Source organism: Lampetra planeri, chromosome 79 (genome assembly GCF_965212315.1).
Source record: "Lampetra planeri chromosome 79, kcLamPlan1.2.h2, whole genome shotgun sequence".
Taxonomy (NCBI): Eukaryota; Metazoa; Chordata; class Hyperoartia; order Petromyzontiformes; family Petromyzontidae; genus Lampetra; species Lampetra planeri.
In genome coordinates, this window is record NC_136184.1 from 1,326,447 (window position 1) to 1,342,727 (window position 16,281).

Genomic DNA, 16,281 nt, shown 5'->3' on the forward strand with positions numbered 1-16,281 from the left:
GCTGTGCGCTCACATGGCTCGGAGAGTGTGGTCCCGTCATGCTATGGCTGACGGCTTGACCTGACAGCCCGGAGATTGAAACACTCCGTGGTATGTCTAGCCTAGTGGGCTGTGCGCTCACAGGGCTCGGAGAGTGTGGTCCTGTCATGCAATGGCTGACGGCTTGACCTGACAGCCCGGAGATTGAAACACTCCGTGGCTTGTCTAGCCTTGTGGGCTGTGCGCTCACATGGCTCGGGGAGTGTGGTCCCGTCATGCTGTGGCTGACAGCTTGACCTGACGGCTCGGAGGTTGAGACCCTCCGAGGCGCGTTGAAACAGTGGGCTGGAGATTCGTAAGGTTCAGGTGGAGTTGTCCTGTTACGCTGAGACTGTATCCCTCAGTTGTTAGGGTGCATGTTGTGCAGTGAGTGAACGATGGGTCGTCTCAGCTTGGTCGGTACAGCTATATGCTGCGATGCGAGTCTTGGAGAGAGACTGGGTTAAAATCCCACCGATATGGCCGACGCGTGCTGCTGGTTGTGACGCCGCGTCGGAAAGGCGGTGGGGTGGTAACATGGAAATTCCCCCCCCCCGATATGGCCGACGCGTGCTACTGGTTGTGACGCCGTGTCGGAAAGGCGGTGGGGTGGTAACATGGAAATTCCCCCCCCGATATGACCGACGCGTGCTACTGGTTGTGACGCCACGTCGGAAAGGCGGGGGGGTGCTAACGGGTGACTGTCATTGCATGCGTGATTCTAACGGGGGGGGGGGGGGGGGGCTGTGCTGGAGCGTAAGTGGGTTAGCCAGTTTTCATGTATATTTGTTGTTAATTCCCCGTTTTCTATGCGGTTCCCTTTTACCCTCGTCGATTCTGTATATATTACGTGATTGTATTTCTTATCGGTCGCCGGTCATTTATTGATGTTGCTGGTTCGGAGGCACACCTTTTCAATTTTTCACAGTTGTGTTACAGCCGGGGACGGCTGTGTGTTTATACAGGGGGGGGTGATGTAGTGACATAGAATGGTCACTACTGTGTCGGCCTGTACGAGGGCTGGGGGCCCCAAGGGGGTGCCTGGGGGGTCACGTGCTGGAGGGATCCGGACCTTCCCAGAGGTGGGGGAAGTGAGGCGTGTCCTGGGAAGGGAGGCGTGGCCTGAAGAGAGCCAGCCACGCCGGGGCGGAGCCAGTCACGCCAAACCAGATATAAGCATGGTGTGAACGCAGAGCGAGGCTGTTGTACTGTACTCCAAAGTGAAGACATCATCGGTCGTCAAGTCCCGAGTCGTCGTCCTGGGCCAGGCAGGCCGTTGCCTGCCTGGTCCAGTCTGTGTCGTGTTCCAGAGTGTTAGTGAGTTGAGGAAGGTGGTCACCACCTTATGTACCGTGTTATGTTACGTACCGTTTAATAAATAGTGTTGCCTCCAAGCTGCGTGTGTGTGCACCTAATTCGAACCTACTACACTAGCAAGGCGATTTTGAATAATCCTGTGGAGGTGGCCATTGTATTGTGAGAGATTAGCATGTCAATGTAAGAAAACCACCGCAATAGTGGCTGTGTTAGTGAAACATTTAGCCTGTTAATGTTATGATGTCATTTAGGGCAGTCAGTGCACAAACGCCACCCTCCCTCAGCATTTTGCTTGGGAGATCATATCTGCCCGATGTCTTTCCTGGTCTCAGACTCTGGTACTTCCTCAACAGATGGCACCTCAGCCAGCCACTCACAGGGGGTGACTTCTTCTTCCAATATTTGAGGCACCGCAGCCTCGGCAGGGTCATCCCCACTTTGTTCCATGCTGTTTTCCAGGCTGAGGGATTTCCCCTCCCACAGGACCTCAAAAATGATCAGCAAATCTGCAAACCTGTTCCTGGGGGTCGGAAATTGGATCACCGTTCTTTCCCCTAATGATGGTAATATGTGTGGCGCTACAGGTTACTTTTTTATGGAATTAAAGAGCAATTTGTGATCACGGGCCATTGAGGTAGACTCCATCTCCTCAGCAACCTGCAACCTCCACTCATCCTTGCAGTGCCTCATGGCTCTCTGAACCTCCAAGCAAAGGTTACGGTAAGCCTCCTCATTCTCCGACGTGGGATGCTGTAGCCAATGAGAGTGGGCCTGTCGCTTTTTCTCAGCCAGCTTGAACACCTCCTCTGTCAGCCAGGGTTTCTGGTGAGGTCTGGACCGTGTCACCAAAGCAGCCATTGAAGCTGCATGAGCCACAGTCCTAAATCTCGCCCATTTTCCCTCGACATCAGGACGAGTAGGGACGATGCCAACCCTAGCCAGAAGGGATGATGAAATTCTCACTTGCAACTTTCATCAGCTAGCTAAGACCATGCCACTGAGGGTTTGAATGGGGTCTTGGGTGTACACCCACCACTGGAGTGTAGGAATGGCAGGCGCATCTTACAGTTGATGGTCAGTGGGCAGATCAGCTCCACGGTAGGTCCTGGTGTCAAGGACATGGGCCCGCATCCGCTGTTCCGTCGCTATGTAGTCCAGCAGATGTTCTTGCTTTGACCCGGCATGCATCCATGATGTTGTGTGGATGCGCCGATGCCGGAAGAGTGTGTTGGTAATTACAAACCCATAGGCTGCAGAAAAATCGAGCAGCCTCCTGCCGTTGTTATTGAGCTTATCTGGCCCATGCCTTCCAATCACTCCAGACCACGTGCCAGCATCATGACCAACTCGGGCATTGAATTCACCCAGCAAGATGACTCTATCCCATGGGGCCACTTTAGCTAGCACCTGTGACAGGAGGTCATAGAAGGCATCTGACTCATCGGCCTTGCCTGCATCCCTCCACGGATGTTCGCCTTCGGTGGGGGCATAAGTAACCACGACTCCTCGCCTCTGGTTGATGGAAAGGTGAGCCCAAAGTAGTCTGGGGCTTTCAGCATCCCACACCTCACCGCCACGCTACCACGCCCCCTTCATTCTGTTGTTCATAAGAAGAGCCACTCCCTGTTGTTTGGCAGTCTCCTGCCCCGAAAAGAGGACTGTCCACCCTTCATGGTGGAAGGAACCAGAGCCGGTCCACCGGACCTCCTGAATACCACAGAGGTCCAAGCGGTACCGGTCCAGCTCCTGACAGAGGAGTGGCAGCCTCTCCTCCGCAGTGAGCGTTCGAACATTCCACTTGACCACATGTAGTGTTTTTTTGTTGTTTCTGTAGGAGCCCCGAGGGTAAGGATTCAGTCTCCGGGCTCTGCCAAATGGGGTTTGGCCAGGAGACGTCATAGACACCTGTCCCCCCGGGGCCTCCGGCACAAGCTAATTCATTAAAATTTTCCGTCGTGGTTTAGTGGTAATTAATTGCCAGGTGGAAGGGTTACCAGCCCCTCGCGGTCATCCGGAGCCCCCATTTGGCCGCTGTGGTGGTTACAAACGCCATGAGGGGAATGGCCAATTTAAATTGGCCCTCCCCCCACGGCACTGCCCACCACAGCCTTGCCGCCCGGCACCACGAGGAGGTAGGGGGTTGATTTTGCCAGACACCAGTACGCCACACTCTACAGTATACACAATGCAGTACACCACATGCTACAGTACACTATACTACAGTATACCATGCTAGTGAACAGTAGACAGTAATCCACACGAGGCTGCATACCTGGCAACCCATATGGTTTGCTCCGTATCCTTGTACATAGAAACTGAGTTTTCAGGTCCATACGGTGTGCAGCCGTTTCAATACGGGAAACCAAAAAATTGTCTGTTTATGTTTCTCCCTTGTGATGGGACTTTATAGGATGAACGTTGAGATTTATAAGGGGTACGGGGTGACCAATAAGTTCTGAATTGGTCTGTAATAAGGTATGTAGTATTCATATTATTTGGGTATTTCGGTAAAGTCACATAGATAGGTTCAAATAAAATATAAAATCAGAGAGCTGAAAAACGGCTCGCTGATTCGGCTCTCTGATTTTACATTAACAGGTTAAATTTTTCACACTAACACAGCCACCTCGCTCACTGAGCTCGAGGTTGCTGCTCTGCAGTCTCCATTAACATGCTAATCTCTCACATTAACATAGCCACCTCGGGGCGCTGGCCGTCGAGGCCACTCAACAATCTTACATTAACATCTTACGTAAAAAAAAAGAGATAACATTGTCATCCTCTCAGCCGACAAGGGCAATGCCACTGTCAGCATGGATAAAACCACATACAACAACAAAATCCAGGACCTTCTTAATGATGGCAGTTATACCAAAATCAACAAAGATCCTACCAACCGCCTGGCCACAAAAACCAATAACATCATCACTAATTCGACTTTTCTAATCGAACCGACCAAGCAGCTCTCCATAAAACCGTCGGCTGCTAGACCACCCAAATTTTATGGCCTTCCAAAAATCCATAAAGAAGTAACTCCACTCCGCCCTATCGCATCCACCATCAACTCACCTACCTACAAACTGGCCCGAATTCTGTCTGAGACCCTGCTTCCATTCACGGGCAAGTCCACCTCGGCAGTATATCACTCAGCTCACTTGGTTTCTCTAATCAAGGACATTTCCCTGTCTCCGGAAGATTATTTGCTTGTCAGTTTCGATGTAGTCTCTCTGTTCACCAAGGTACCTGTACCTGACACCATAGCAATCATTGAAAACTTGGTCCAACATGGACTGAATCCTGATGTACCAACTTTGGCGAGGCACTGCCTTACCAACACTTACTTCACCTGGAATGTTACATTCTACAAACAAAATGAAGGTTCTCCTTATCACCAGTGGTAGCGAATGTTTTCATGGAGAAATTTGAAACAGATGCCATCCTGATATCCACTCTACGTCCTTCCCTGTGGAAGAGAAACGTTGATGACACTTTCGTCATCTGGCCACATGGCCAGCCAGCACTGAACCAATGTTTCAACCACATCAAATTCCATACACCTATCCATCAAATTACCCATGGATGTGGAAAATGATGGCAAGCTAGCATTCCTTGATGTTTTGATCGAGAAGAGGCCTGATGGCTCGTTGGGACACTCTGTCGACAGGAAATCCACCCACACAGATTCCTATCTGAAACCCAATTCCCACCACCACCCGGCACAGAATAATTCCCTTATCAAAACATTACACCATAGGGCCCACTGCATCTCCGACCAGCACCACCAAGCCCTCAAGATGAATGGATACTCAGATCGCACAATCCGCAAAGCTGTATCTGCAACCATGGGGAGACAACCACCTGAGGACCCAATAAAAACCATCACCTTGCCATACATAGCAGGTGTTACCAAAAATATTTCCAAAATCTTAAACAAACACAAGATCCAGGTCCGATTCAATACAGTACACAAAATCCATGATTTGATCCGATCTGTGAAGGATGTCATTCCTGACATGCAATACCCTGGTGTCTACAAACTAAGTTGTGTCTACGGCAGCAGTTATATTGGGGAAATGAAACGACATGTCTTGGACCGTGTTCGCGAACACAAGGCAGAACCAATACCTCTGCCGTGGCTGATCACTGTGATAACACTTTGGGCTCGCACAATATTTTTTTCCCGAGATCAAGGTACTTTGCAAACCTTCGGGCAACCATCAAATATTTGTTCATGAAGCCATCCAGATATATAAATAGAGACAATTTCAACCGAGAAGTAGGGTATAAGCTGAGCAATCATTGGAAGGACGTTATTAACCAGGTTAAGTCATAACTTGCTGTGATGCTTCCATCCTTCTGCCGTTTGGCAGGAAGGATGCCTTTGCATTAACGGGCTGGGGTCTCACTAACATGGCTCCCTTAATTCGATGTATCGATGGTTCTTGCTGTTTTATGGGCTGTGTCTCTCACTGGCATGGCCACCACTGCGGTGGTTCTCTTGCGTTGACACGCTTGCCTCTCACAGCGCAGTGGCCAGCGCCACAGCTTGTGTTAAAAATAGACGTATCATTTAACTTACTAATCTCCCTACATTCTCTCTCTAATCTCCCATTAACATAGTGCTAATCTTCCATTAACACTGCTGCTGTAGCGCATGTGCGGCGATGGTGTTCATATGTGGCGAAGGAAGCTCATTAACTTTGACATGCTAATCTGTGCCCCTAATTCTCTCTCTCCATAATCTTCCCTATTAACACAACTGTTCGTTCTTGCATGCGGGGATGGGACTTCTTTCCAGCTCTGCTTGCTTGCCCTTGGGCTGCACCAACTTCAAACATATATAACCCCTTGTTGTAGCAGCTCTCTCGCTGTGTTCTTCCTGGTTCAGCAGTTCTGCTGCTGGATATTTTTGCCTGAGGACGACCGCTTGTGTTGCAATCGAAACGTCGTGATTTTTTTTTTTACCTACGTGACTTTACCGAAAGAATGCAAACGTATTAACATGCTAATTTTTACTTGGCAGCCCTTTGATTGATGTAAACCCCACCACCGTCGCGGTCGCTGCCCACCACTTACATTAACATTGGCTGGTGACATTTGGGCTATGCCCATCTCAAACCTTTATAAACAGTTTGCCTTTAGAAGCTAACCCCTTCTTCCTGATGACGAACGCTTGAGTTGCGATCGAAACGTCGTAGTTTCATGTTATTTCCTTTGAACCTATCTACGTGACTTTACCGAAAGACCCAAAGAAAATAAATTCCTGCATTCACGAAAGCTTTAAGTGAAGAGGTATGTAGCAGTGTAGTGTATAGTGTAGTGCATAGTGTAGTGTATAGTGTAGTGCATAGTGTTGTGTATAGTGTTGTGTATAGTGTTGTGTATTGTATAGGATGAACGTTGAAATTTATAAGGGGCACGGGGTGACCAATGAGGTCTGAATTGGTCTGTAATAAGGTAGGGCGCTGATAAGGGTTCGACAGGTATGAGGCTGTATCGCACACACTTCTCTATTCAGTACATTAAAACTAAACAATGTGCACATAAATATAAACAGACATGAACACATGCACAAAAATACGCAAACCCACAGACACGAGGACACAAATACAATACACAGATACTCGACAGAAAGAAGCACACGTTGTCTCGCACACACACAGACGAAAGGTGCATCTAGATACATCCACCCACAGATAAAGATCACCCTGTAGAGACCACAACAGACAATGAGCACCTACCTTCACACACACACAGGGGTACACACACACAGGGGTACACACACACAGGGGCACACACTCGCACACAGGGTACACATTCACACACAGGGGTACACACACACAGGGGTACACACAGGGGTACACACACAGGGGCACACACACAGGGGTACACACACACAGGGGTACACACACACACAGGGGTACACACACACACACAGGGGTACACACACACACAAGGGTACACTCACACACACAGGGGTACACACACACAGGGTACACACACACACACAGGGGTACACACACAGGGTACACACACACACAGGGTACACACACACAGCGGTATACACACACAGGGGTACACACACACAGGGTACACACACACACATAGGGGTACACACACACAGCGGTATACACACACAGGGGTACACACACGCAGGGTACACACGCACAGGGGTACACACACACACACAAGGGTACACACACACAGGGGCACACACACACACAGGGGTACACACACACAGGGGTACACACACAGGGGTACACACACACACACACAGGGGTACACACACACAGGGGTACACACACAGGGGTACACACACACACAGGGGTACACACACACAGGGGTACACACACAGGGGTACACACACACACAGGGGTACACACACACAGGGGTACACACACACACAGGGGTACACTCACACAGAGGTACACACACACATAGGGGTACACACACGGTACACACACACACACACAGGGTACACACACACAGCGGTATACACGCACATGGGTACACACACACAAAGGGTACACACACACACAGGGGCACACACACACACATGGGTACACACACAGGGGTACACACACACACATGGGTACACACACACAGGGATACACACACACACAGGGGTACACACACACAGAGGTACACACACACAGGGGTACACACACACACAGGGTACACACACACAGGGGTACACACACACGCAGGGGTACACACACACACAGGGGTACACACACACACACAGGGGTACACACACACAGGGGTACACACACACACAGGGGTACACACACACAGGATACACAAACACACACAGGGGTACACACACAGGGGATACACACACAGGGGTACACACACAGGGGTACACACACACACAGAGCTACACACAATATTCCTAACCACACGTTACTCACCTCTCTCTCCCACTCCCTCTCTCTCTCCACGGAATCTTCAACACCCGGATTCACGTGGCCACGTGACCCTCTCATACACACACTCACACAGACACTCATACAGACACTCACAGTTACAAAAAAAGACACACATACATACAGACACAAAGAAACACTCAGACACTCACTCACGTACAACAACAACCGACCTTAGCCACTAAGTGGCGGTGACGTCACCATGGCGCTTGTGCCAGGCTTAGTGCACTTTAGGGCCACGTGAAGTGTCGAACGTCCACTGGCAGGAGGTCACGGGGCAGACCCAGGTGCCATGGGTTGACTGAGATGACTAGCCGATGCGCCTCCTGTGCCCCCTAATGTGTACTGTGGTACCACGACTGCGGAGCAACTCCGCAAGCGCCGCGATTGTCCACTACCCCCCACCCTGAGCACACACACACACGCAGCACTTGCACCCACGTAGTGTCCCGGCGGGGGATCACCTGGCACCACGGATTTTCATCCGAGGGGCCCCTAGAGGGGAAGTCCCACGGTTTCCCGGTGCCAGGAGGTTGGCCGACCGCCCCCCCCCTCAGAACAAATGACATTGTGCCCCCCCCTAAATTGCCTTACAATTGTATGGAGTGCACAGAAACTCACCGGCCGAACCGCAAAGATATGCTCACAGCACCGGGGAGGGGCCAGGGTGAAATATTACGCAAGCAGCGCAGACGAGGAGGTGGAAGGGAAATCCCTGTGCACACCGCGGGTGTGTATTCGGCAGCCAGCGGCCTCCCAGATTAAACCGCTTGAGCCAGGGATAAGGAATGCGGGCACTGAGACAATGGCCGGGAGATAGCGTAGCGTAATTCCCTAGGTAACAGCAGCAACGTTTGAAAAACAAAAGGTAGCCCCACGATTGGCTGCACAGGATGACGTAATGTAACCCTGGAATTTCGAAATCCCAAGGCATAAAAAGGGGAACCCGAAACGGTTCAGGAGTCTTCTGATCTCCAGCCGCTTGGTGACCCAGACCGACTCTCGGCCAGCCTGCCTCTTCGAGCCGCTCGCAGCTTCCATGAGACGCCAGCGAGTGCCGCCACGAGACAGCGATAGGCAGGGTTCTCTCCTATCTCTGTCCCTCCGCTCCTCCCCGCGTCCATGCGACGCCGTGAGAACGGCTGCGAGGTACGTAACAGGGCGCGTGTTTAGGGGAATTGGGTTATGATAGGATAGGCTCTGCTCGCAGAATATTTCCTCCGGGCAGTAGAGGGTTTTGCGCCGTGAATAAACGTTAGCACAGAGCATTTGTGCAGTGTGATTTGTGTGTGTGGAGCAGCTGCATGGGCGGACGAGCGGCGAGAGTGAAGGCAAAGCCGCAGCACGGGTGCTCGTTAAAAGCAATGCCTGCAGGTGCGCGCGTGTTTGCACCGCTGCTGTAGTGTTAACTGTGGTACGTGCGCGTATTAGGGTATAATCATCAGCAGGGGCGCGCGTGTTCACGCCGCCGCTATAGTGTTGGTCATAGTACGTGCGCGGGTTAGGATATAAACCGCCCGCAGGAGCGCGCGCGTTCACGCAGCTGCTGTAGCATTAGTGTTGGTGTGTGTGCATGTGTGGAATAACCCCGCGTGGCGGTGAGCCAGCGATCTAGCAATGTCTCTCAGAGGGGGCGCTAACGCGGGGGGGGCCGATCACCTGGTTTGCGGGGGCCTGGCGGGGGCTGATCGACGCAGTGGAGGAGGGAGTGGAGGGGGCTGATGTCGCGCCCCACCTGCCCGGCGAGGGCAGTGGGGTGGACGTCGGCCCCCACTCCTTCATGAGCCTCTTCCACAGAGGCAGATCTTGACACCGCTGGTACCAGTCATCGGCAAGTCCACTCAGCTCCACATCGTCTTATGCTAAATCATTCCATCTCTTCTCTAGCTCGTGCCATTGACTCACCCACTCACTCACCCTCCCACTCACTCTCTCCCCCACTCACCCATCATCTCCTCTCCAGCTCGTGCCGCGCCCATTTAGCCCCCCTCTATCCGGTTGAACAAAATCTTTTGGGGCATGTAGTGCCTGGGCATGCGGGCTACATGACCCAGCCAACGCAGCCTCCTCACCTGCCGGGGGTCACCAATGATACAGTTGTTTGTTGTCCTTCCGACGCACCTCTGATTAGCGTGGTTGGTGAGGTATGGTGCAAAAGAAGTTCAACATGCATACATACTATTGTAGTGGATAAAAATGGGAGGAAACTTTCTTGGAGGCAACACGTTTATTATAACATTAAACACTACAACACAAAGGGGTAACGGCCCGTTCCACCCCATACTCTAGGGAGGTATCTCCCGGGCTAGCATGCCTCTCGCTGGCTATGTTCTATGCCTACCCTGGTGAGGCTTGAGTCTTCACTGGTTAAAGCTCGAGCCCGACCCTAGCCAGGGATTTGGGCTCTGCCCTTTGGGCTCTTCTCTTCAAGCCTTCAGGAGGCTCTTCAGTCTTCAGGCGGATGAAAACTGCCGGGACCGTTCAAGAACCCGGCTTATATACACAGTCCTGGCTCACTCAGCCCCTAGCCACACCTTCCTTTTAGAATCTTCTCCAGGGCTCTGGAGAGTCACGTCATCCCCCCGGACCCCTCCCTGGGGCATGCGGTCCGCACCCTTGGTCACGATGCTCCCCAAGGATTGCCTAGGGCCAACGGCCTAACATCGTGAATCTAGCTGGGTCAAATTTCAATTTAAAGGTTTCGTGACAAGCTGGGTCAGCCTCCCTTCCGCCCCCTATTGATACAGGGCTAGTACTGCCGGCTACGAGTATTGGCGATCACGATCAACCATGCCACGACATTTAACCCCCCCCCCCCCCTCGTAGCATCCAGCCGTCCTGGCTGCCAACTATCCCCATAAGAGCGTGCAAAATCGGAACAAGTACGTGTGCCTCAAAATCAACGACAACAGAAGCAGGAACAACCCGAATATAAATACCCCAGCCCACCTGTACAAATATTACACTATGTACAAATTAACATACACTCCCACACAAGCAAATAAAATATCCGCGCGATCCCCCGCAGCGCCCCCTGCAAGATACGTGCAAATCACGGCAATGACGGCACATCCGACCGAGCGCAAGGCAAAGGTAAGGAAGGCCACCGACAGTGGCAACCCGGCAGACGCGAAGGTAGGCGGTAAGGGTCATGAAAATCTTGGGGCCTTACAGTGGGTCAGCGATGCAGGACCATCGTACGGGTCAGGGGGTTTTGTGAGAGGGTCGGAGGAGAATGGCCCAGCCTGGGGAACATCTGACTCAGCGGTTGACCACTTGTCGACGGGAGCGGCCGGTGATGACGGCCGTTGAGAACTCACTCCCTCGGCATCTGGGGGTGCAACACCACGGCTGTGCTGAGGGTTATGCTCCGTGGACACGCGACCCGGCTCGTCGGACACATCATGCACTCGGCCCCGCAATGTGTAGGTGAAATAGAGGAGCGCGGCGCGAGGAAGGGTTTCAGGTGCGACGGGTGGACATACCAACACCGCCGGCCCGACTGAACTTTAACACACTGGGGACGCACAACCTGGACAATGTCGACAGGGCGCCGCCAGGGCCTGAGTAACTTTGGTAACGTTGCCAATGGCACCTGGGGGCAATGGAGCCAGGCCTTGTCTCCTTTTACCCGTACATGTGTGGATGCATGAAGACCCCGCAACCGTTTGTTGGCCCGTTGCCGTCCGCCAGAATTTTCCCTCGCGGCTTCCCTAGCCTCAGACAATCGTATGTGGTCAGTCAATTTAGATTTTTAGGGGGCCGGTTTAACGTGCAGTTGTACCTCCACGGGTGGGTCAACATCTCTGCCGTACATCAAGTAGAAAGGTGAGTAACCAGTGGCCGCATGAGGCGCCATTCTGTATGCGGCCAGGACCCTGGGGATCTGCAGATCCCAATCAAGCTGCGATTGGCTCACCTGGTGACACAGTATGGAGGTGAGCATTCTGTGCAAACGCTCGATAATGCCGTCAGTCTGTGGGTGGTACGGGGAGGTACGCATTTTCTGTGTGCCCAACATGTTACAAACGTCCTGCAGCAAAGTGGATTAGTAATTCCTTCCCTGGTCGGTCAGCAGCCGTTCGGGAGCCTTTGTCCAGAACATAGCCCTGGACAAAGGCATCGACGATGGCTGCTGCCGACTGGTTGGGGAGCGGCCAAGCCATAGGCCAGCGCATGAAGTACTCCACTCCAACCAGTAGGTACTTGTTACCTCGGGGAGTGGCAGGAAAAGGTCCAAGGACGTCCAAGGCGACAAGCCCATTGATATGGGTCACTTGAATGGACTGCAGAGGTGGGCAAGATGGTCGGGCTGGCGGCTTTCGCCCTGCGCAGTGAGTGCAGCCCTGCAGTAAATCAGCCACATCTTTAGCCATGCCTGGCCAAAAAAAGTGAAGTTGGAGCATGACAAGGGTTTTATGCACCCCTAAATGAAAGAGTCGCTCGTGTGCAGCCCAAACAGCTTTACCCTGCAGGGCGGTGGGCAGAACAATTTTGTATCATCGCAGGCTGCCGTCCCATGACATTAAGAGGCCATCGCGCAGGAAATATGTCGCCAAACCATCATGGCCCCCGCTCTCCTTAGACTGTCCGGCCTGACGACGAAGTTTGAAGAGAGAAATATCCTCCATCTGGAGGCGGCCCCAATCACCATGGGTTAGGCCGAGCAACACATCCTGAGCGAGCATACCCTCAGAATCCCCACAGAGACCCGTCTCGGCCACTGCAGCGAGGTGCTAGGGCAAGCTATCGACTGGCTGCTTGCAGCGTCCTGAACCCAGAAAACACGCACATCTGTCGGCCGTCGGCAGACGCAACAAGGCGTCGGCATTACAGTGTTGGGTGCCCTTGCAATATTTAACCGTAAATGCATAATCCTGGAGGATTTCTAACCAGCGAGAGAGTTGACTGGATGGCTGGTCAACTCGCAGCGCGTATTGTAGGGCTGCATGGTCGGAACGAATAGTGAAGTGCTGAATGAAGAACACAATTGCCAACAGCTCACGGCGAGTTACACAATAACGTTGCTCCGCCCGGCTGCCATATGCAATCACACGTTCGACCCCGTCAACAACCTGTGACAAAACTCCTCCCATACCGGTATTACTTGCATCCGTGTCAAGGATGAAGGGCAACTAAAAGTTGGGGTAGCTCAGGAGAGGGGCATTTACCAAGCCATCACGCAGCAAGTTAAATGCGGCCTCCTCCACCTCACCTCAGTGAAACTTAATGCCTTTTGCCATCAGTGCATGAAGGGGCTTAGCAATGGAAGCAAAGCCCACCACGAAGTGTTGGTAATAAGACGCAAAGCCCATAAAACTCCGCACTTCCCCCACCAATGTGGGGGTCGGCCATGTGCGAACACAATCAGTTTTTTCTGGATCGGTGGCAATGCCCGAACGGCTGACAATGTCGCCAAGGTAGCACACCGATTCCCGCAAGAGGTGGCACTTCTGCGGTTTAAATTAAAGGTTTGCCGCCCGCATTTGAATAAAAACAGCCTTCAACCGTTCGAGGTGTTCATCGAAAGTGCGGCTGAAGACAATGACGTCGTCTAAACAGATCAAGCATGAGACCCACTGGATCCCAGCAAGAACCAGCTTCATCAACCGCTAGAATGTTGCTGGGGCCGAGTGAAGGCCCTGCGGTATGCAGAAAGTGGTTTTGATGCCGCGTCAAGGGGCAATTGCCAAAAACCAGACGAGGTCCAGTGTCGAAAAGTAATGTGCCCCCGCTAAGGCATCTAGGGATTCGTCCATAAGGGGAAGCGGGTATGCGTCGGCCTTCGCCAGGGCATGCAGCGCGCTGCGGAAGGCAAGGGGAGTCGCTGACTCACCCTTCCTCCAAGCGGTGAACCAGTGTCGAGTATCCGATGGTGGGCCGTAGATGTCGGCCAAGTGTTGCAACGCCCGCTGAAATGTAGACCGCTCCTCTCGTGGAATTGTGTTGAGGGTGACTAGGGCGTCGTCGTCCAGAGCGGCCGGGAGTGCCCGCAGCGCCTCTTCCTCTGTCCATCCCGCCATTTCACGGTGCGAGAAGAAGCGGTGTTGAAAGGCCGCCCAGTCGCCGCCCGCCGCCAAAAATTCTTTAAGGACGAGCAGTCACGGGTGGATGGCTGGCACGCGTCCCACAGGCAGATGTTCCCCGTCACTTTTGGCGGGAACCGCGCCACCGTCAGCCAACAAAATGGCGGCCCCTTGCAGCAGTCGCACCGCCGATGACGCGGCAACCACTGATTGGTGCGGGCTACGGCCAGAAGTGACGCCAGTCCCGTGATGCTCCTGGCTCCCGGCGGAAGCTCCCCCAATCTTAGCGGGAGATTCAAAATTGTGGGCGGGAATTGTAGAAGCGGTGGCGGCAATGGCCATTACTCGCTGGTCTGCTCGGTCCTCCCCTGCCACTCACCTGCCCACCCACTCACTCATCCGACCCACTCACCTGCCCACCCACTCACTCACCTGCCCACCCACCAACTCACCGACCCACTCATCTGCTCACTCACTTACTCACCTACCCACCCACTCACCTGCCCACCCAATTCCTTACCCACTCACATGCCCACCCCCTCACCTACCCACTCACTCACCTTTCCACTCACTCACCTACCCACTCACTAGCCCACTCACCTGCCCATCTACTCACTCACCTACCCACTCACATGCCCACCCACTAACTCACCAACCCACTCACCTGCCCACCCACTCACCCAAGGCCCAATCACCTGCCCACCCACCCACTCAACTATCCACTCACCTGCCCACCCACTCAGCTGCCCACCCACTCACTCACCCACTCACCTGCCCACCCACCCACACATCTACCCACTCACCTGCCCACCCACTCACTCACCTACCCACTCACCTGCCTACCCACTCACTGACCCACTTACCTGCCACCCACCCACTCACCTACCCACTCACCTGCCCACCCATTCACTAACCTACCCACTCACCTGCCCACCCCCTCACCTACCCACTCACTCACCTATCCACTCACTAACCTACCCCCTCACCTGCCCACATACCCACTCACCTGCCCATCCACTCACCTGCCATTCCACTAACTCACCTACCCACTCACATGCCCATCCACTCATTCACCTACCCACTCACCTGCCCACCCACTCACCTACTCACTCACCTGCCCACCCCTCACCTACCCACTCCCTCACCTGCCCACATACCCACTCACCTGCCTATCCACTCACCTGCCCATCCACTAACTCACCTACCCACTCACATGCCCACCCACTCACCTAAGGCCCACTCACCTGCCCACCCACCCACTCAACTATCCACTCACCTGCCCATCCACTCAGCTGCCCACCCACTCACTCACCCACTCACCTGCCCACCCACTTACTCACCTGCCCACCCACCCACTCATCTACCCACTCACCTGCCCACACACTCACTCACCTACCCACTCACTGACCCACTTACCTGCCACCCACCCACTCACCTACCCACTCACATGCCCACCCATTCACTAACCTACCCTCTCACCTGCCCACATACCCACTCACCTGCCCATCCACTCACCTGCCATTCCACTAACTCACCTACCCACTCACATGCCCACCCACTCACTGACCCACTCACCTGCCACCCACCCACTCACCTACCCACTCACCTGCCCATCCACGCACCTGCCCATCCACTAATTCACCTACTCACTCACCTGCCCACCCACTCACTCACCTACCCACTCACCTGCCTACCCACTCACTGACGCACTTACCTGCCACGCACCCACTCACCTACCCACTCACCTGCCCACCTATTCACTAACCTACACCCTCACCTGCCCACATACCCACTCACCTGCCCATCCACTCACCTGCCATTCTACTAACTCACCTACCCACTCACATGCCCACCCACTCACTCACCTACCCACTCACCTGCTCACCCACTCACTCACCTACCCACTCACCTGCCCACCCACTCACCTGCCCACCCACTCACTCACCTACCCACTCACCTGCCCACCCCCTCACCTATCCATTCACTAACCTACC

General features: G+C 53.4%; 1 long non-coding RNA gene across 1 annotated transcript; it reads right to left on the reverse strand.

Annotated features, from left to right (window-relative positions):
• Positions 1-10,475: 10,475 nt before the first annotated feature.
• On the reverse strand, positions 10,476-15,057 carry LOC144738243 (uncharacterized). The gene is made up of 2 exons (XR_013589191.1): positions 14,098-15,057; positions 10,476-11,592 (listed from the first exon to the last, which is right to left on the reverse strand). It is a non-coding gene; the product is annotated as an uncharacterized LOC144738243 (long non-coding RNA).
• Positions 15,058-16,281: the final 1,224 nt, after the last annotated feature.